Source organism: Acromyrmex echinatior, chromosome 5 (genome assembly GCF_024713525.1).
Source record: "Acromyrmex echinatior isolate Ae372 chromosome 5, ASM2471352v2, whole genome shotgun sequence".
Taxonomy (NCBI): Eukaryota; Metazoa; Arthropoda; class Insecta; order Hymenoptera; family Formicidae; genus Acromyrmex; species Acromyrmex echinatior.
In genome coordinates, this window is record NC_141856.1 from 12,960,782 (window position 1) to 12,984,029 (window position 23,248).

General features: G+C 33.1%; 2 protein-coding genes across 4 annotated transcripts in view; one reads left to right on the forward strand and one right to left on the reverse strand.

Annotated features, from left to right (window-relative positions):
• Positions 1 to 23,248, forward strand: part of LOC105151281 (zwei Ig domain protein zig-8) — a 114,792-nt gene that overhangs the window by 52,976 nt on the left and 38,568 nt on the right. The window lies entirely within an intron of this gene.
• Positions 7,163 to 23,248, reverse strand: part of LOC105151283 (protein amalgam) — a 285,411-nt gene continuing 269,325 nt past the window's right edge. The window contains exon 9 of the transcript XR_015545216.1: positions 7,163 to 7,545. The gene's annotated coding sequence lies outside the window, so the exon portion shown is untranslated. The remainder of the gene's footprint in view (positions 7,546 to 23,248) is intronic.

A 23,248-nucleotide genomic window follows, 5' to 3' on the forward strand; every position in this document is an offset into this window, starting at 1 on the left:
CTCAACTCCCGAGATCTAAAACGGATTTAAGCCCGCCATTATAGAGGCTCACCCCCTCCCCCCCCTCTTCTCCCCATTACTGCCGACGTCACGGATAGGATTGCGTTTCGAAATGTTCTACCAGCGAGACGCCCCGCGCCGCGACGATCAGGCATTCGGGGACGGAATTCAAAACGGGCTTAAGTTGCTGTCGTAAGCAGCTTAGACCGATTTCACGCCTCGTTTCGCGTTTCTCAGCCGCGTTTACGTGGTAGTCAGTCGAATTCTGCAACTGAAAAAAATGTTACTTCGCGCGACATCATAAAATCCGACCGTGGATTTAGCGATCGTATCTGGAGTAGATTAAACCTCGCGCGCTCTCGGACTGTTTCAATTTCGACGCTCATAGAATTTTTGGATTAACCGTAAAATCGGAAACCTTTCAGCCTTGCTTTTATTCACTTGGCATTTATAAATAACGAATGTGAAGCGCTCGGCTGTGATTATGGTTGTCTCCATTCAAACGTTCATTTCCTCTCTCGTTCTTAATCACCCATATTCTCGCCTTATTTAATCTTATGGTGCGATTTCGAAGTAATTAATTTGTCATATTAATTTAATTGTGACAATAGAGATAATATTAATTAATTAATTAATTAAATTAGGACGATAGAGATAATATTTTTAATATATGAAAAGGATGGTTTTGTTCAAATATTTAAAAATTAGTTACGTGCAAATCTGAAAATAATTTGTTGGATTATTAAAATAATAATAGGATGCTCAAACTGATAATTAAAGTGTCAAAATTTTTTTGCAGCATTGTTTACGTTTGAATTTTTTACTTAAATCTTTTGATGATCCGGCAAAATTATTTTCAGACCTGTAAGTTTGAGATACTTCAGCAAAATTGTTTTTTTCCTCGTGTGAATGACAAATTAATAAGGTCGTTGTGGTAGAATGCTGATCTGTGTGAAAATAATTTTGTTGGATTATTAAAATAATTATAAGACGCTCAAACTCATTGCCATAATGTAAAAAACACATTTTGCTGCATTGCTCATGTTAGAATTTCCTATTTAATTATTTTGATGGTCCAACAAAATTATTTTCAGACCTTTACTTACCTAAATTTTAGATACTTCAGCAAATCGTTCTTTCCATATGCAAATGACGAACTAATAAAGTCGGTGGTAGCCTCTTGCAGATATACATGTTCTCCGCACTCGGGCGTATTGCGTCATCAATCACCGTGGGAAAAACAGCGCCAACAGTTTGGAGAAACACGCGTGTTTCTCTTATAATGATATGCAAATGTATTTAACGACGATTCCGCGCGGCGTATGCGACCCGATTGTCGTGCAAACAAACCGAAATCCGCGTATTCGCAAGCGTCAACGCGAAATTTCATAATCGTCAAAATGCTATCGTTGATCGCCTTCGAAAATTCATAGTACTTCATAGAACGTATGAGAGAAATTTTATTAATTTATTCATCGATATCCCAAATATTTTAAGCAATAAAAACTGCACGCGATGGGGTTTTTTTTATTGGATCGTACAGTGCACGACCTCACCGGCGCGGCGGAAACGACAGTTGACGTCGATGCGATGCGAGGCATCGATGGGATGAGATAGTTTCATTTAACCACTACTCTCTCCCAGTGGACCGGCTATAACCCCCCATTCGTTGTACCAGCCAAAAACGCGCGTCCGTACGCGCGACTCCGGCTATTGAACTGTTCTCATCCCCGATTAACTTTAACGCCGACCATGCACCCATCCCCCGTCAACAAACCGCCCTCGAATGCGTAAAAATTTCATCAAATGGCATCGGCGCGCGCTATGAAAGCACTAGTGAAAATAACGGGTTTCCGATTGGCGAACGTGTGGTCGTGTCGGCTGGGGCGAGCAGTTAAGAACGTAAATGCGTAATAAATTCGCGAAACTGTCGGGCTTCCGCTAAATTACGTGACCAGACGCATTAATTGCGAAAAGAAGCGGGATAATACATTTCGCCTGGGTGATCATTAAGACTTCGATAAACTCAATGGAATTATTGGCGGCTTTTGTAAGAAATAATCGATAATTTGCATAGGATTTGCTTAAATCTATTGTTCGAAGTGCGGATAAATCGCCGTATGAAGTCGAATTTTTTAAAACATTTCCTTAATTTCGGTAAATTTTAGAATTAGTTATAATTTTAGATATTACGAGATTATCTTAATTTCATTAAATAATTAAATAATTAAAAATATATAACACTTAACTTTTATTAATAAATAATATATTGAGTGACATCGATTGAGAATTAGTGTTTATACGTAACTAAAAGAAGAGTGCCATTTTCAGTCGCAGAAGTAAACAATTATGTACTTGTTTACAATTAGTAATATTCATTTAAACTTTAAAATTGTATTGTTAAATAAATAATTATTGACCTTATTGAACTATTTTATATGTATATAATAATCGTTTTTATATGGAAAATATAAATTTTCAATTCCAGTCACTTTTTACAGAGAGACTATATATTTCATATCCTTAATTATTTAATGCATTTTATAAAGGAATTAAATAGATTGTTAAAAATAAAGCAGTTTAATTTCAAAAGAATTAATTTCTAAAACAATAACAAATAGTTGACTATAACATCACTAATGTAAATTTATGACAATTAATTTAAATTAAAAATAATTTACTTTTATGCAAAAAGAGATTTATAAGCAAAACGTACTGCAATTACTTAATTAATTGGTGCATTAATAATCATTGAAATGCAGTAGTAAAGGCTTTCTAGTGAAAGGCAATAGCCGCAAGCCGATGTTTCAGTCTCATTCAAAATTAATTGAACAATAATCTGTGTTCCGTTATATACGCTTTGCGAGTCGCAGAGCGTCCGATGACTGTTAATTTGCATGTTACAATATTAATTAAGGAAGAACATCCTCATATACCCTTCCTCGCTCTTCTCTGAAGCTATTGACTTCCCATGTATTTTACCCTTGGATTCTACCTGAAATTTCGGTAATAAAACACTCCCGATGCGCCTCCTTCTTTCTCCTCGCCTCTCATCCCCTCGAAACTGAGATTAGTCTATAGTGGTAGGCTTATTGAAGTTGATTAAAGGAGTGATCCGGCAGATCCGGCGAAGAAGGGCGCGCCCACCAAGGTGCGATTGAGGGGCGAAAGAAAGGGCGCGATTCACCTTATAATCTTCGTAACAAGTACTTCTCTCTTCCCGTCGCCCCACGATCGCCCACTGTCGTATTCGTAAAGAGCCCGCTTCAATAAATCACGTGCCTCGAGCTTCGTGTAAATAGGATTTAATAAATTTAATTATCTGCAGCCAGAGGGCTGTCAGAGGGAAAAATAAATTTATCATCGATATTTTCGGTACCGATAATACCATCTGTACATTGTGCTTTATGGAAAATAAAAAAAGTGCCATTTTAGCCAAAAGCCACTATGACAAGTGAAATTAGTGTTTGTTTCAGTATAGCGTTCGTCAGACCGTAAATCAAATTATTTTTATTTAACACAAATGATCATTTTCTTTTTATTTAATGTAATAGTTAATTTTATTATTTAGCAAAAAATACACAGGATTTAAATCCAATGCAGCGATTGCAAGTAAACTGTATAACGTTTTTGCGTGTTCAATTTTTGTATTAAAATATTAATGAATAATAAAGTGTTAATAAAAATATAAATTTTAGTAATTTAAATATGATAGGATCGTTGATTGTGAAGAGTATTTTTCTTGCGAAAGGATCTATGATCGCAGTATGATAAGATTAAGTTTTTTAATTAATACAATTTTGGGATCAATATAATCTTAGAGATGATGACTTCCATGTTAGATCGACTAGTTTGCACGGTGCATTTCTTCCGACATTTTCCAATCTTTCTATTCCTGCGTTTCTCGCTCAATAACCATTCTTTAGCCTGTTCCTCTCTTTAAACATCATACTGCTCTCCGATCCTCGCAAACTTCTTGTTCTGTGAAACTTCTTGATTAAGAATTAGATTTGATAGCTAGCGCTTTTATGAGATTTTCTCTAACGCCCGATTCAAGCAAGCCATCCAGATAGGCCGGCTTTAAATTCATTCTCCTCCTCTCCATCGTCAATTTCTTTCCGAATAGATCCCGTTATTCTTTTGAGATTAAAATTCCGAAAAAAAAAAAAACGGAAATCTCAAGTGACGCGCCACTTTCCAATTGTACGAAGAGAAACAAAGAGAACGCGCGCGACGTATTATTAGGGAAGAAGGCAATCTCGATCGTTGTAAATCTTGCGGAGTGTAATTAACTCCGGCAATAATGATCGGAGAAGGAATTGGTCCCGAATTCGCTATATCGCAAGGAAGACGAGAATTAGATTTATTGTTTCTTTAATCTACGACGATTGTCCTACTTCCTGCGTAATTAGCGTGTGTATTTACCGGGAACTTTGGCCATGTCATCGGCGAGGAAAACACGAATTCACTTGGAAGAAAAGGCCGCGGCGCAGAATCGTGTATATGCGTGTAATGTGGCGTACTCAAGTGCGCTCCGACGAATTCTCGATGTCGTATTCCGCCACGTGTTTCACGAGATTCTAGCGCATTCTGCTACATTCTGACGTCTCTATGAAAATGTACTCCAGCGAAACTCCTTTCTGCTCCGGCGTGATCCACGTTTCTCTCTAACATACCGCTATTTTGTCATGACTTAGTCTGGTAGTTTATAATGCGTATTTAAAATACTTCTGTCATTTCTAATTCTTCTTTTATTCAAATTGTTAACTTAAATACTTATGTCGACGAGAGCATTGCGCGAATATACCGTTAGAAGTTAGTGAATTCCGACGGTTGCTTTTAACATTCTATGTGGAACTGAGACCGTGGCATAGTGCCGTATATAATGCATCCTTAAGAAAATTCTTCGCACGTTCTACTGCGAAATGCAATTCGACGGCTTTGGAAAGAGCGAATTTGAGAACAGTACCGAAAAGGAGAGACTATATTTCACTAGAATATACGTAGTTTCGCTATAAATGAATAATAAAATCATTATATTATAATATTTATGATAATTGTAATATTTACATGTATAATTATAATATTTATATATTAAACGATGACATTTTTTTTACCTTTTTATTTAATTTTAAATAGATACTATTTTCATGAACATAAATATTGGGTTGGCAAGAAAGTAATTGCGTTTTTTTCATCAAAAGGCATCTATCAGTAAAAATTGCAATTATTTTCTTATCAATCAATATAAATATATCTTGATAAAGTAAAGTTTCAGTTTTAAGAATCTCTTTAAATTGCGATACGACAATTTTTAACGGAGTTTGAGCAATTAAAGTCAAAATGATCCTTTTATTTAATCCGCGATAATTCAGTAATCAAAAATCATAGGAATATTTAAAAAAAAAAACAATTTTGTAGGGAAAGTATCAAGCTTTCACGATAGGTAGTCGAAAATTTTCTCAAATTTATTTTAGGCACGTTACAAAGTGAGAAGAAAATTTTCCGTCTTTTTCAGCTCGTAGTTTTTGGTATGTAAAAATTACCAAATTTATATAAACTTAACAAATGTGGTAAGCTTTTAAAAGTAGAGATTTCAAGCTTTAAAACCCTTTTTTAGAATTTAAATTTCTTTCATTATTGACGAAGATATTGTAAATATATACAACTTTGAGCTAAAAAAAAACGCAATTACTTCCTTGCCAATCCAATACATAACAATAATTCCGATATATTTACTTTCGTGTAGAGATCGATTTACAGTTAATAATTATTTTGCAATTATATATCGTTTTATTTAAAATGCTTATCTATTACTCCTATAAACGCATAATAAATTACTTTATTTTCATATCGTTGCTGTCAGTTAGAAGAGTTAAAGGACTGAGCAAATAAAACATGACGCAAATTCATTCGAGCGTTTAATTGAAACTCGAGCACAACACAGAACAACACCTTTCTGACGAATTCGATGACAAAGAACGAGAAAAGTGAAGAGGAGAAAGAGGAGGAGGGAGGGAGGAGGGGAGGAGAAGAAGACTAAAGACACTCAGGACTTTCAAAGCTAACCTACCGACTTCAATTGCAGATTCTACCTTCCCTTTTCTTATTTCCTTCTCGCAAAGTTCAGCTAGCAGCATGATCCTTCGTCTTCTTCCATTCTCGAACTACGAAACTTGAGTTCTTACTTGTGCAGGATGCTGACTGGATACCGCGATTCTCTTGCCTTTATGACATTATTTTCCTCGTGCCACTAACTTCTCGATTACTTTTATTAGAATGCAACTCTGGAAATTAACGTGACCGAGGAGTCGGTTTGTTTGCAATGTGACTTTGCGTTTCAGTTGGAGAACGCCTTTTCGACGCCTCGCTTTTCCGCTGTCAAAGCACGAAATCCAGTATTAATCGACACGACTGCGGCGACATTTCTATCTGGAATTTGTGATAAATATAATCGGCATTGAAATAATTGAGACATTTTTTATTTAACGTACGTAATTTTTATAGATTTTTATATCCGTGTTAGTACAAATAATTTAATCAGATAATATATAGATTAAAATTTCTTTTCTCTTCTTTTCTATCTTTTTTGTAAATTCTTTTACACACAGTTTTAATTGTATTTTTTCAATTTTTTAATAATAATAACATCAACATAACAATAATAAATGGTAAATTTTCGAGTTTCCGATAAGAGTTTATTCTTAACTTTTCTTTCTTCCAACTGCGTTCTTTCTAATGACCTAATTTTATGAACTTGTTAGTAAGACCGGAGAAACACAGTAATTATTGATAAATAGAGTTTTTCATAACTTTCTGATTAACTTTCCGCTTTTCCCGCAATATATTAGTTCTCTCTTACGAAAATGTAGTTTAGACTTTTCGAAAGTTTCTGATGACTAAACTTTTTATAACTTTCATATGATCGCCATTTATTTTGGCATATATGTGTGTGTTTATATGTTAAAAATGTAATTTAAAGAAAAATCAAGTTTTATAAATTTTATTTGTGAGAAAAGAATGAAGCGCATTGATTTGTAACAGGACGATTATCGAAAAACGCACGTCTTAGATTTCCTAAATGCGCGCTGTTACATTTTTTTGCCCTTTTCCAGGAACATCATTCTTCTGAGGTGGAAAAGGAATTTTCACAAACGCGAAATGCTTTGGCTGCTTTTATTGGAATGCAATTATAAGTATTGACGTGGCGGTCCCGACATGGTTTGTTTGCGCGAAGACTTCGTATTTTAACCGCGAAAGCTCTTTTCAACCTCCTGTTACCGCCATTAACAAGAAGCACCACTTTCACCACCATCAATCTGCATAGCGTGACATCGAATGTCCCAGACCTCCTTAAATGTAGAATAAATCCTGTCCCTTTTAGTACCGTAGTGCTCCTGTTTTCTCTCTTCTGTTCGTCTTTGCACAGACGCGCTCTTCCGTATATTCTGACGCTTCATTGATCCTTCAACTTCGATGTGCCCATGATTTTTATGACATAAACAAATCGTATTATCTCATCTTTTCTGCAAATTTTTGGACTGGCTGTAACAAAGTTTTTAAACAAAGTTAATGTAATCAGAAAATTATACGATATCTTATTGCAATCGCATGTCGATCACATTAAATTAATATTAAATTTGGTATAGTTTTTATAAAAAATTTTACTTAGTTTTTATCTTTTTGATTTCAGTATCTTGATCGTGAAAGTTCTTTATATTAAAAAGACGCTGGCTAATTTATGAGTTTGTTCCATACATGACGACCTCATTGTTTTTTTGCCGGATTATAAATAAGATTTTTTCCTAGCCAGTGATATTACATGCGTGCATATATTATAGTATATTCCTGTTCCATTATACAACTCGTGAATAAAATTGTTTTTTATGAAACGTCTTTACGAGCAAAATGTTATTTTATTTCATAAGTTGGAAATTGTAAAATTCACGCAAAAAATATTTTATACAATTCTCTCTCTCTCTCTCTCTCTCTCTCTATTCTATATAATTATTCTAAACAATTATTACATATATATAAGAATAAAAATGATACTAAATTAAGATATATGTGCTCTCTTATTATTATAATTTAATAGACAATTAATCAGGAAAATAAGACAATCAAATGCATATAAAATAATAATGCAACAGCGTGCGCGGAAGTTGTAAGATAAATCACGGAGAATGTTAAGATGCAAAAGGGTGAATTTGTGAAGGCGTCGAGCGATCGTTACACGTCGAGGAAAAATGGTAGACGGAGAGTTAAAGCGTTCCTAACTGAAATTTTTCTCATTCGAAGGCGAGGGCACGTTTTCAGTCTTCCTCAGAAAAGTTCCCCGCGCTATCTTTATTGCCTCTGCATCTTTCTGACTTTTGCTCCGAAGAATCGCATTACTGCGTTACTTGTCTTAGATTAGTTTCCCACTTCGTCCAGGTTTCTCCTTTCCAGAGAAAAAAAAAATTCTTCTAAGATCCTTTAATCTCTTCACGGAAGTACCAGGTAGATTTTTTTCTCGCCTGACGGTTTCTCACGCTTATGTAGAAGCGTTTGAAAGACGACACTCGAGGAAAATAACTGTTGAGAAGGATGTTCTAAAGAGAAGAGAGTCTCTCATCAGAACAGAAATTTTTCTCATTCAAAGACCAATGGCTTGCCTAAGAAAGTCCCTTTTTACCATGTTGATCATTTCCTTTCGTATTTTTCTTGTCGGAAGTTCAGAAACTAGTTCCTCGACGAATTACATGTTGAATGACAAGATCAGAAATAGTAAAAAATAATATTATATTAGAGTATAAAGATATTACAAAAAACACGTTAAATAAATTATCTCGATTTTTTTCAATGCACAAATATTTAATAAATTATTCATCATGCATATACATTTGATTTTTACTTACAATAAGTTTATTTCAAGCATTTTATAGTAAATTTTATGTAAAAATTGTCAAACTATCTTATCTTAACAATTTATTTTATACTTAATATCGATAAGTATTAAAATTACATTTGAAATAAAAATTAAAAGTTCTAACAATTTTATTTTAGTGACAAAAATCAAGTCTGGATTATATCTTTACTTTTTAGCAACATGATTGTATACGTCGTGTAATAGCACTTCACTTCTGTTCCAAACAGCATTTCTTCAGTCTCATCTCGAGATGTTCAGGGAACTCATTGCACGAGGATGAAGATTCCGCAGACAAGGAATCGACAACGTAAAGAACGTCTGCAGCAGAAATTTTTCTCATTCGCAGACAACGGCGCGTTTTCCATCTTCGGTCCGGCGAAACTTTTCTGCACTATCTTTATCGTTCTTTGCTCCTCGGCCTGACCTTCGCCACTCTCCTCGAAGACTTACTTTACTGTGTTACTTATCTCAGATTAGTACATCTTCTACCTCAGTAGTGATTTTCTTTTCCAACTATTCCGTTCTGGATAATTTCGCGTAATGGAAGCGCGGTGGAATTAAGTGGAAAGGCGTTGTAAAAATAATGGTCGTTGTAAAAATAATCACTCGAATTCACTGCTCATAAAGTCGAATGTCTGCTTCTTCCTTAAACTCTTCGATGGCCTGCAGTAACGCCAGTCAAGGATGATCATACGTAAATCAGCGGCTGCTGACTCTAAAGGTAATTATCTTCCACCGAAAAGTAAACTCTCCGGAGGAGTTCTTGAAAGTCATGTATTATGCCTTTCACTATAATACCTCGACGAGCTCATACCTCCTCAAACAATGAAGTAGACGTTTCGTGGATCTGCGAAGGATCTTGTGTACTTAGCATTAAATTTATTACTCGTATTTTTTGTGCGCCTTCTCTCTCTTTCTTTCAACGCTGCGGATTATCCTGTAAACATTCCACTTTCCGACGCCTATTTTTTTTATCCGCCTACCATTTTTTTTACACATCATCTTTAATCGCACTTTTAATCTGCGAGAGCTCTTGCTGTAATTTCCTGAAGTGCGACGAAGTCGTAGTATGTAACACGTATCGCGCTCTGATTACTACGTCCTTTCTGTAACCCGCCTAGCAATAGTTTTTCAATAGTACAACAAAATGCAATACTGTTTGTCGATACTTTCATTTTCCCGTCAAAATTAATTGGTACTGTGAAAGAAATCATAAACTGGAAATTTCCTAACTAAAAATATTTCTCCGTTCGTTTCTTAAGGAATTATTGGATAATTTTGCGAGAAAATATATATCTTCTATGAAATATCTTATATTCCAGTCTTACATATTATGACAGAATCATTGTATAATATTTTTACGGTGATTTATTTGCAATTTTATAAGACGGGATGCATGTCTATAGAACTCAACATTATAACTATATGATGAAAAAGGAGTTGCTTTGTAAGTTTCCGTTTGTTCAGAGGGAAATCATTACTGAGTACTTATTTGTCTGATATTTCTTTTAGTAGCCGCTTTATTTTCTCTGGAAAGTTATGGAATCGCAAATATCTATATTAAACTAACAAAATTACACTCTAAAATATATAAATGTGAATACGATTATATAATTTTTACTGTGTGATGTTTACATAGTCACATAGTCAGAAATATATTTAACATTCATATTGTGTGTGTGTGTGTGTGTGTGTGTGTGTTATATCTACACTCATATTTTTTAGAATGTAGATTAGAGATTTTTTTGCGAACATTATTTTGCCCTATTTTATTTACGTTTTATTTTACTTAAGGTTAGATTAGATAAAAGTCAGGATTATTATAGATTTCATGTAAATCGAATTTATTGTGCTCAAATTTAGTCGGATTATGGGCTAACTCAGTTCGAAACATTAAACTAGTAGGACGCGTATAACAGTTTGTAGTCTCCACAGGCGGTATTTAAGCATAATTGCAATGATCGAAGAACTTCGATGGAACCCTGTCCTATCAGCCGCAGGCTGCACGATCGTTTCGAGTTTTCAGCTATTCGCGGTCGCATCAAGTGAACGCAGTCGTGACGAACGACATTCCGTCATTTACAAGAGCTCGCTTAATGAGGAAATCTCAACAAGAAACTCATAGTGAAATGTCACTCCGATAATTGATTGTCAGAATGATTTTGGGCATGAATAAAGTATTGCGAGATTTCATGGCGATAGCGGGGATTTAATAATTGTATATGATTTAATCAACGAATCGCTGTCATTTTGACGTATATTGTTAATTTTGTAATGTCGAATTATATTCAATGGAGTTATTTTTAATCATTCTTGTGTGCAGCTTTTACTTAGTATGTCGTTAATTTAATTAAAACAATGAAGTTAAACAATTTATTTCAAAAAAGTCTGTATATTTAATTTAATCAGTTAATTTTAATTTACTACTTTTATTTTAAAACGAATCAACAATAAAAATGGATTGATAAGATGTGATTATTTTTTAAATGTTAAAATTGCGACAAACATGGAAGTTAAAAATAATAAATTATTATAAATTTAACTAAAAAAATTGATTTAAATCTTCAATTTTTAACGTATAATACATAATATAATACATTTAATGTTATATATATTACATTTAATGTATAATATATTTATAATATAATTCAGAATATTATAGTATGTTATTGTTTGCTATATAAAATGCAATATTCCATTAAGGCGGAATAAAAAAGAAAAGTAAAATTGTTGATACAGGCAAATCGATAAATAAAATATACCTTCAAGACATACGTCGAAGCATAATATATTTTCTTTCAAGACAACGCTGATGCTCCCTCGATACGTCATAGCATGCGTAAAGGAAGCGGAACGTCGATGTGCAAATTCAATTCCGATCGTATCCGATAAATTTCACATTGATTTACCTAAATTCCACGTCTCGATCAACTGATTCGCCTCGTGGAGCTTGCTCGATAAAGAGGGCATTGCTGGCGCAACAATGATGGTCGGATATTCCTCTTCTTTATCCATAAGCTCCCTTCCCGCGTGTACAATTTGAGTGCATGAATTGAATCGCAAGCAGGGGGGACTTGTTCCTATCGTATGGAGAAAATCGTACGAGCTCGGGTTCGTATTCGCGTATTGTATCGTATTGTTCTATTGGAATATACGTTCTGAACGCCCCATCCTCGGGCCGACATCCCCACCGATTCGATCCTCGACGTCCACTGCGCCATTTCCGGCGAGATTGTCGAAAGGACCACGATAAAGTTATATCGTATTTCCGAGTCTCCCTTCGTTCTAGCAATACTCGAACTTTCGGTAATTGACGGACCGTGGAGAACGTATCGGCTACTTACTCGTTCGCAAAACTACTCGGACTCTATGTTGCTACGCGTTACGGATAAAATGAAAGCTGCCAACAAAATGTTGGCGATAAGATTTGCTTCAAAGTTTGGTAAAATCTTTTTTATTCAAGAAATTGATGAACTTTTTAAAACAAAACTTTGCTTGTTTCAAAGAAGAAATTTGCAATCATTTTCTCAGAAAAATCAATATGTCTATTAGTTATTATAAATTCGAATATCTTATATAGTGAAAGTATCGTATTTCATTACTATAAAAAATAATATAGAGACATTAGCAAATTAAACTCTCTTCTTATGATTTTTTTTAATTTATGAAAGATTATAAAATTTTGCTTGGTATTGTATCTCGCTTTTGTAATATTCTATTTTTCATATTTCATTTCAAAACGCTATGATATGAAAAATTAAGTTTGTATTCCAATATTTAATCAAGATAATAGTTTTACTGCAGCTCAATATTACATTAAAGGCGAATCGCGACGAAACCGCAACTAACTAAATTATCAGTGGTGCCCTTTGCCAGATTTAGACTAATACGCGGTTTATCATTGAGAGGATAGACGAACGTCATACAGTCGGATTATCCGGATTTCAGTGATACCAGATCCTTCGATAATCGATCCTTCTTGCTGTCTCGGAAAACTTGCTGTTGATCCACTTTCGGAAATCGCTGTGGTGACGATTTCATGATTTTCTGATCCCTTCTTATAAGACAACTTTGTAAAATCCGATTGAAACGATGAATTTGTGACAGTCTACAAACTTTATTTAATTTGTTAAATATTTTATATACATCATAATAAACAACATAAATAAGTTTTTCTTTTATTACGAGAGAAAAAGAGAGTTCCATCAATAATAATTGACTGTAGATAAGCTATCAAGAAGAAAAGAATAATGTGCTATGGATACGATAGAACTTTCCATTTATATTCAATCGGATAAAAGAGTCACCGATCACGCATTACCTCATGTTTTAATCTTTGTATTTTTTAGTGATGATATATGTTTATTCAAAACTTCAGGAATTCCCACATTTTTCATTTCTCTTGTATAGTCTACATAACACCAGCTGTCTACATTTGGCGATACATTCAATCCGCCAGAAATTGGTTCTCGATCATGACAGATCGTTTTAAAAAATATTCTGTATTTTTAAGCGACACCCTCGTTCGAATCGGATTTTGTATATCCCGTTTCTTTTCGCAAAAATGTTTCATAATTTCTATGAAAGCTAAATCATTGAATAGATAAGTTTTGGATAGATAACGTTGAAGTTACATGTTGATTTTGAGATTTACGAGATAATATCGCTTTCTTACTTTGAAAGTGACATAATTTAAAAATTTAAGTTCCCTAGAAAAGGGAAAAAATTATTTTTTAACTTGACAGATAATTATTGATTAATCTAATACAGTATTGGCAAAAAGAATATATTAACATGATAATAACATTTTTATCATTTTCGTTTCAATCCTCGAAAATCATCTTTGATGATTTTAATAATTTTTAAACTATCTTTTTTAAGTGTAACGTTTTAATAATTTTTTTAAAATCAAGTTAATTTATGGTAATAACTCGAAAATCATGTTTTTTTAATTGTGTCATTTTAAAGTAAAAGAACTAAGAGAAATTATCTTCTTATTTTTTATCCTAATTAATAACATGTAAACAGCAAAATATCTTTATTAATTATTGATAATAAAATATAATAAGAAATATATGTATATGTTTTTTTATTATGTAAATTTAAAAATATTGATGACTATTTTTATTTAATATATAGCTAATTTAAATATTAAAATCCAATATAAACTTTTTCTTTAAAAAGATAAATATGAGAAAAATGTAACGCTTCTTTTATCTAATAATTTCTTGTCTGATAATAAAACTTAATATTTTTTAATAAATTTAGTCTAATATATCTGCCAAAAATTACTACAATATTCTCTCTAAATATCATTATTCTTTTCAAATAACATGGAATCTACAAAATATACATTGTAGAGATAATATAAAACCACAATGAATTGTATTTTTGGAAATAGCAGATCTTTGTGTCGCGAGAGAATTCTACAATCGCCAATATGTCAGAACTAAATTACAATAGCATCTAACTTATGTGTTCGATGTGCATACTGCATTCTATCCGCGCACATCGGCGACCAACTGTGTCGGATGTCTCTTTCGAAGGCATGACTGTCTGATGGCTCGATTAAAACTTCGTTCAACCTACTTCTGTGTGGAAATCTCAAAGTTTATCCAAAACGTGCTCTCGCGGTTGAAGAGAAGGTCAATGAAAGAATGAGACAATCAATGTATAATCGTGTAACTTAGTTGAGCTAACTAATTTCTGCTATTATTATTATCATTGTTATGATTCAAGCTAAATCTATATTTATAGCAAAAAGTATCAATCATTGTATCGATACATTGACTCATAATTTTTGTGAATAAGTATATATTTCTTCAGTAATTTTATAAATCAATCAGACTTTTAAAAAAATCTAAAATAATTGTTTAGTTTCATTAAATAATATTAGGTGATATTAATATATTGATATTAGTATATTGAATTATAAAAGAATATACAAAAATATTTAATGTACATAAAATGTATGTACATCTATTTCTGAAGAGTTACTTTAATAATTATTAATAGTTAATTACTAATAATTATGAAATTCAAATTAAAAAATTTTAATAATGTATGCTAATAACAAATTATATTGCCTATCTCTCAATCAGGCAATGACAAACCGAGAGTATTCTTGCCATATGCACTTCTATAAACAAAATCGTCGTTCGGAATCGACGTTAAACTGTAGGTCTCTTATGACTGTGTACAATCAGCCTGCGCACTACAGTCATATGATAGAAGTCACCATATCCTTTCGGAGGATTATGGACGGAGAAAGAGGAAATATTACATGTTACTTGTGTATTACATATGTTACGTGTGTGTGTGTGTGTGTGTGTATATATATATATATATATATATATATTACATATATTATTCATAAAGTTATATAACTATGTTTACATATGTTACTCATAAAGTTATATAACTATAAACGATCACAAATTATACTAACAGTACGTTGGACCACACAAACGCAGCACTTTCTGTTTGACGGAAATCGCGTCGAGAGGTAAAAAAAGCATCGATATACGTCCAATCGACTCTCTTCTTCTCCTTTATCACGATGACAATGCAGATAGCGTGGAATTCATGGCTTGGAATTACGGCATGGATCGACATACCACGTCCACCACATTCAAATGCGATTGTAGATATATAGTATATGTACGTGTGCTCGATAGAAAGAGAAAGAGAAATAGAGAGGGGAGGGGATGGGAGAGAGAGAGAGAGAGAGAGAGAGAGAGAAGGGAATGATGGGCTCGATCCAATTATCGATTCGCAATTTTCGATCGTTTCAAGCGCAAATGTCCCGCATAGTGTAGATGAACATCAAAATAGGTATTGTGTAGTTCGAATGGATCAGATTTCCCGTTTACAAAGCTCCTATTCAAACCTCTGCCACAACATCAATTCCATTTAAATTTATATTGAGATAAACAATTGAGAATAATCGAGTGATTTTGATAATATTTATTTCGTAATTTTATTTTTTGCATTTAGCATTGTTAGTACATAAGTAGCTAATCGTCCTTTATCACCGCTTAAAACGTCATATTTCCTGAATTAACATGATTAATTAAAATTATTTCCGAAAATTTTAATAGCTAACAGAATTTGGAAAGTTGATAATTTTTATTGTTTTAAGATATATATAACATTTAATTACATTAAAAGACGTGATACATAAACGTTTTGGACAATGAGAGCTCGTTATACATACATGATATTTATGCCATTGTTGGCGCTTGATGTCTTGGGAACCACATCGTTATAACGTTTCCAGAATCAACTATATGACTAGTTGCGCTCCTAATCTTGTGAAGAGAGTGTATAATTTCCTCGACTACACGGCTTAATATTTGTCGAATGTGCCTCGAGCATCTCGTGTTATATCATATATTCGAATATTCGTAGGAAGAACGCGAGAATGAGCCGCTTGCCTTGAATTTCGTGGCTAATAAACACAACCATGGTAAACTTTACTGATATTCGCATTCCTGTGGATGCTGTTAATTTAATCGGATTCATGAACATAATTGCGATCCAAAAGACGTCTTAACGCTTCGTGTACATTTAATCTCAGAGATAAAATGCATTTAATATTAAATGGATTATCGGTGAATCCGATTGTTAGCATTTAACATACAAATTTCTGTCGATAAATAAAATGTTTTTATTTATTAATATTATTAATATTTATCTGTATTAATAATTATTAAGAAATTAAAATGTGTATGAGATATATATATGAAAAAATCTATGTATGTAAATATATTTATAAAATTATATTATATTTGGCTATTAGTTTGGACAATCAGAATGCTTTATTAAAGTATCTGATATTCGCTAAGTAATACACTATAGATCGGAAGAATTTCTACAATTTCACTGCGCAAATGAATTATTGCCCGTGGAATTTGCTTTGTCTTATTAGTCTAACTTTGATATTTAACTAGATCGTAAACAGCGAAACGGATGTAGATACTCGCACAAAACGGGCACAAATACCAGTGGTACAATCTTCAATGAGAAATTATTGAACGTAGAGGAATGATCTAGTATCTTACTCTTGACTAAATAACTGCATTTCATTAGCGGAGTTTCTTATCAACGGATTGGATCAAGATGAATGAACTTGCCAGTAGAAGAAAGGCATATTAGACCGTTCAAGATAGACCTGAAGGAATGGAAGATAAATATTATCTAATTAGAAATGATTAGTCCATCGATGTCGAATTATGAACGTCGATCAACGTTGAATCAACATCGATTTGACGTTGATCAACTAATTGTTCCTGGCTGGGAACCTCTAATGCAATGCTATAGAAACGTTATGAACAATTGGACTTGTGTTTCCTGCAGATATAACATTTCAAATGTTTCGTATTTTATAGGAAGGCCACAGAATATGAAGACAACGAGGGTATAACTTGCGGAAAATGTAGAATATTTCAATTTAATTGATTGAATAAATATTTTGCTAAGATTATTTTTCTCTCAAAATATTTTTATTATGGAACGATTGGGAACGATAATATTTTAAATAAATATCTCGTTTGTTATCTTATCACTATTTTTGTACAACAAGTTTAGTTATATTTTTTCTAATAACTGGGAAAAATATGAATAGATATGTCAATATCGACAAATATTCTTATTTTTACTTTAAAATTGTGCATCAATTTTACCGGACATGTTTATCCTGGGAGAGAGAGAGAGAGAGAGAGAGAGAGAGAGAGAGAGAGAGAGAGAGAGAGAGAAAGTTTATGTAAAAATATCTTTATTTTGAATATTATCATTTAAAATATTACTATAGTATCATATGATCTTTCTCAATTTTTTAAAGCAAAACGCATCAACATCGTGCGCACATTCCAATGCTAAAAACGCATGCATATATGTACGAGCATTGTTGTTTGGAAGATTCTTGTTCGGAATCGAGAATTTCTTGCGGTCAAAGATCCAACTATGCGAAATACAGCGTAAAAATTGACCATATAAATCGTACAGGTTCTCTTTCGCCTTTCTCATCTTGCCATTTCTCCTACTATCGATCTTTGTATCAAATATCTTCTGCCAGTATTTAAATTGGTACTTATCGTTTAATTGCCTCTATAAAACTTCTTTCCCTCTTTTGCACGTCTCTTGGGGATAAGACAGATAAGAAGAAATTACAAGAAAAGAAACTGCTTCTCCAATGTACCGTCTGCTTCACTACGAACGTTTCAATTATGTTGATTCGAAATTCTTGATCGTCTTTGACAAACTGCCGAATTCCTCGTGCATTTTTTCATCCCATTCTTGTTTCTCTGGCTTCCGCGTACTAAGCGAGGAAAAAAACTGAACAGTAACGCCAGAGCTCTCGGTTCCATCCATTTTATTTTACGGTCTTCCCGAGAAAACTTATCAACGTGGATGATGGGAGCGAAGTGAAAAATTGCGGGTCAAAAAGAGAAATTGGCGGGTATTCCTCGTAACCGCATACTGTCTTCCGGCTAACTTCTTTCGACGTAAACCGTCCGCACAAATAAGTAACCTTTGCTGATTTAATTTCTCCTCTTCCTTATTAAAAATAGAGAAAAGCCAAATACAATTCATATAATCTAAATAAAACGTATTTATTGAAATGCATGTATAAAATAAATAAAAACGTAAAATGTTAATATGAAATATTTCATACACTACAATTGTAATTTTTTAATATTGTAAATAAGAATATTGTAAATTCTTTATTATAGTACAATAAAAATTCTTGGTTTAGAGAATTATTTCTAGATAGAGGATTTTTTAAAAATTTTACATGAAAACTTTTTGATGGTATATAATAGTCTTGTATAATTTTTATTTCTTAATGTTTTCACTATTTTCTCATATTTATTTTCTATATTGGACAGAAATCGTGTTTATGTATGTACACCATTCTTTTGACATGTCGACTATTCGCACGTCTGTACAGTAGCTACAAATCGTTCTGGTCAGACATTTAACTTCCTATATGCTACGTATGATAAATGTAGAAGTTGTCAACTCTTGAAATTTTTCAAACAGGACAATGATTTAAAACGAAATGAAATAAATAGTTCAAGTTTTCAACAAATTAAAATTAAAACCTTGCGATTTTATTTTTATACTAATTGTTAATAACAATAATACTTAAAGTAATTATGGTAAGAAGTAAAAACTAGAAAAACAGTTATAGAAAAAAATAAAATATATTAATTTCATTGTTTTACAAATATAGTATAATATAATTCACGCAAAAACATATTGATATTTTTTTAAGAAAAAATAAATTTAGAATTAAATTTTTTAATAATACGAAAAACGTTAGTTTCTTAAAAATGCTCGAGAGACTGCATCTAAACAATTTATAAACTCTCAAGTTACTTGCAAGCGAGCAATAACTTGCAATATAAAATCCACCCTATACACATATAAAACTACAATATCCAATGTCTTCTCTTCGGTCCCCTCAAGGTCACACGAAATTCACGATTCCGGGCAGTAAAAGGATCTTCCTGGGATCCTAGCGATTCTCCTACATATATGTATGTCGTTATGGTAATTTCGATTCTCGACGACGTCCGCATGCGCATCGAATTGTAGGACGACGCTCCACGTCGACTGCCTGGAATCTCCAGGCGACCCTTTCTTGCTTGCCAAGTAACGGCGTATAACAATGAATCGCGTATAACTACTACGACGCCATCGCCGCCACTGCAGGATAATACAGAAGCGACTGGAAACTATAGAGTATGGCGATCCTCTATTGTTGCGCGAAATATGAAGCGCTTCTGCAAACGAGGAGAAAACGATCTTCGAGTAAGTGGATTAAAACTCTTGCACTAGTAGATTAAGTATGTAATATTTCCTATCAAATTGCAAGATCGTACAAAAACTTTACAAAAATACTGATAGATTTTTCCCACACATATTTGTTGTAATTATTGCATATAATTTCTTTTGTCAATCTTGTGATCAAATAATCCTTGAAGCAGCTAAACTGCATCTAGCGAAAAAAAAAGAGATGTGGTTAGACGATATGATTCGAACTCACTTTATGAGCTTCCACAGGAAAACTAAGGTAGAATGCTTCAGGTACATCATCGGATCGATAGCGTATCGCGAAGACCGCGCGAAAGGAACGAAGTTATAAACGAAGCCGGTGTGGCTCGAATAAAAATCAGCAGGAGCTGGCGGAACTTCTAAAGGGTAGCGACTTGGCGGTCCTCTTACCATCGCGGTGAAGGTAGTAGGAAACTGGGGATGAAAACTCGATCAGCGACATCGGGTTTGTTGCACGTGGGGATGAAAAGAGGATGGCGAGGCGAAGAAGAGTGAGGACGATGAACTTGTACCAGGGGAGGAAAGATATGACTGTCCACTATCGAGATTTCTTTCTTTGCGATATACTGCGGTGAATGTAAGAGGAAAGAACCGTGGGTTGATTTCAAACGATCCTGGATTTCTTGAGGACGAATAAAAAAAGAACCCGGGAAAAGTGAAATGAATTTCTCCGACAAAATCTTCCTGTATTTCTTCTCGCTAGTCATACCTTTCTCCGCACCTTTTTGGTTTGGATTGCTATATCCATCTCTACAATCTCTTGCTTTTTTGATATATATCTTAGAAGATTTTTCAGACACGCATATTGTCTTAGAATTGTTTGAGATTGATAAGACATAGACAGATCTGAATATATAGATGTTTTCTTAAGGTAGAACCGTGCAAAGTGAAAAATTTCTCCATTACCTTCGATGGACAAAAATTTTCGTTTTGTCATATTTCTAGCTCAGAGAAAAAGTTATCGCTTATTATCATGATCGCCATTCCGTATGAACACGACTATATACGAATTATTATCAAGTCTTTGAATTCCAGAATATTACATTAATGTTATTATTGATAATGTTACATTGATAATGTTATTATTGATAATGTTATATTATATGGTAATTTCTAATCGATTGGTGTATTAAAATATCAAGTAACAATCTAATTAATTGAGAGAGAGAGAGACTTGATATCCGGAACAGTGTATCCTAATTAACTATATCTCTAATAAGTAATTACATGCACATTAAATTAATATATTCTTTTCGATTACGAGCTCAGCAGACTTTTTAAATCAATTGTTGTTAACTGCCAATAAATATCGAACACCTCTAACATACTTTTTTTTTATTCATTAAATGCATGCGCAGGTTTGCTTGCCACGGAAGCACAGGTAACTCGTGCTTCACTCGCGCGAGTTAGATTTCAAAGGCAACTCGTTTGGAACTTCGACGCCGAGCAAACGAGCCTTGGGAGAAGTACTTTTACATCGAATATGCCGCGCATAGCACGTTGTACGCGGATAACTCTTCTACCGTAGCTAAGCGATGTGAAAGGTCGCCGCCCTCGGTCGAACGGATGCTTCAGAAGCACGCGCTTTCGACAACTTCGGGAAAGGTGTAAGCTGCGGAAAAACGCTCCTCTCAGGAATGCCATTCGTGTATCATCCGTGGATAAAGATGATAAACCGCAGCATCTCCTAGTGCACTTTTTTGTAATAAATAAAAGGTTGGACATACCAAATTTTGTACACGGTTTTCACATGAAGTCTTCGAGAAATAATCCAAATAGCATCAAGTCGGGACATTATTTAGACGTCTTTTAGACATTCTTATATTATAAGACATCTCAAAAACGCCTTTAAAATATCTTTAAAGCGTTTTGTGTTCCAATTTTTTATGTACGTGTTGTCAGGGAATTTGAATTTTAACTCGTAAATATTCCTAAGCGACATGAAACTGCATTTTGAATTTATGAAATATTTTTACTATCAATTGAAATTATTTAATTATTGGCTGCGTTGTAATTGTTGTAAAATTCTTCAATACGATTGGTTTATGTTACATTTAGATTATAAGAAATCAAAAGCAGCTTTCTCTACTGAACGCAATCAATATTTCTAGGATATTTGTTGCATAATCAGAAGTATATTTGCATATGATTAAATAGTGGAAGATCAATGAACGAATTTGCATGGAACAGAATTTTTTTATAAACATTATGCAGGAGCCTATATACCTGTTGTAGTAGTTTCTTATAGATAACTGAGAATTTGCAGATTTGCTTAAACAGGATAAAAGCACTCCAAAGTTATAAAATCTATTTCGAGACCATTCGTTTGTACGCGAACGTATTATAATTAAAGCGGATTAGCTAACGGCATTGTTATCTCCAAGACGAAGGCTCTGTCGGTTTCACAAGTTCAGAATATCCTTCATTCGTAAAGTCTTTATTTCCGACATTCTGCACATGTTACCAAAGTCAGTAAAACGCATTAATTAAGCCGCTGAGATTACCATGAAAGGATGTATAAAGCTTATTTAAAAAGAACGGCTAATTCTTGAACAAAATTACAAGTAGAAATCAACGGTGAATTTAATTTCTTTTTTACGATTATATTTTTTCTATCTTACCTTGTTTTATATTCGTATAATTTTACATTATTTTAATAATATTCTATCTACGTAAACTAAAATGTGGATAAAGAACAAAATTTGAAAATTTATAGTAACATTTTTAGCATCATATTATTTTATGTACTATAATATAATCAAAATTAACAAAAAAGAGGAGAGTTGTATACTGATCTTATAAATCCTATAAATTATAATATTTTAAAAAGAGAAGAGAAGTGAAATTCTCAAAGTTTTGTCAAACAAACTAATAAGAAAAATTAATTATTCGAAATTACTACACTAGTAGCTGCAAATTATTACATAATTAAAGAACTTCCCAGATCAGATATTTCATGAACTATGTAAACGGTTATCAGCTCGAGTAATCCGCTTTCTTAATCATCTCCGGAGTCGATAGCGTTAAGTGTTAAAATGGCTGAGCTACTACCAAATTATATGTACCAAATAGCTCCTGCTTAAGCCGAGTTTGAAGCTTCGCTTAAATTTTAAACGTCGAGCCAAGTTGTCTAAGTTAGGTTTGCTGGACTTAGAAAGAGAATTTAGGCCCTCATAATTAATGCGGTTTTGAGGGGTCTGGATTGACGCGCTTAAACATATTACGCCGATTAATATAATCTATGTGAACATTTATTAGGAGTATTAAAAAATAACTTATTATCAGTTTGAAATAAAATGAAAATGATTGTATGAAAAACTTTTTGCTTTCAATATACCTATAAAAGTGAACAATACACAAATTATTAATTTCAAGAAATAATTAATTTAAAACATGTGTACAATAAATGAAAATTATAAGCTCTAATAAACATAAATGTTATATTAATAAAGAAATTAAGCCATCACGAATAGAATTCAACACGTAACATTTGATTAA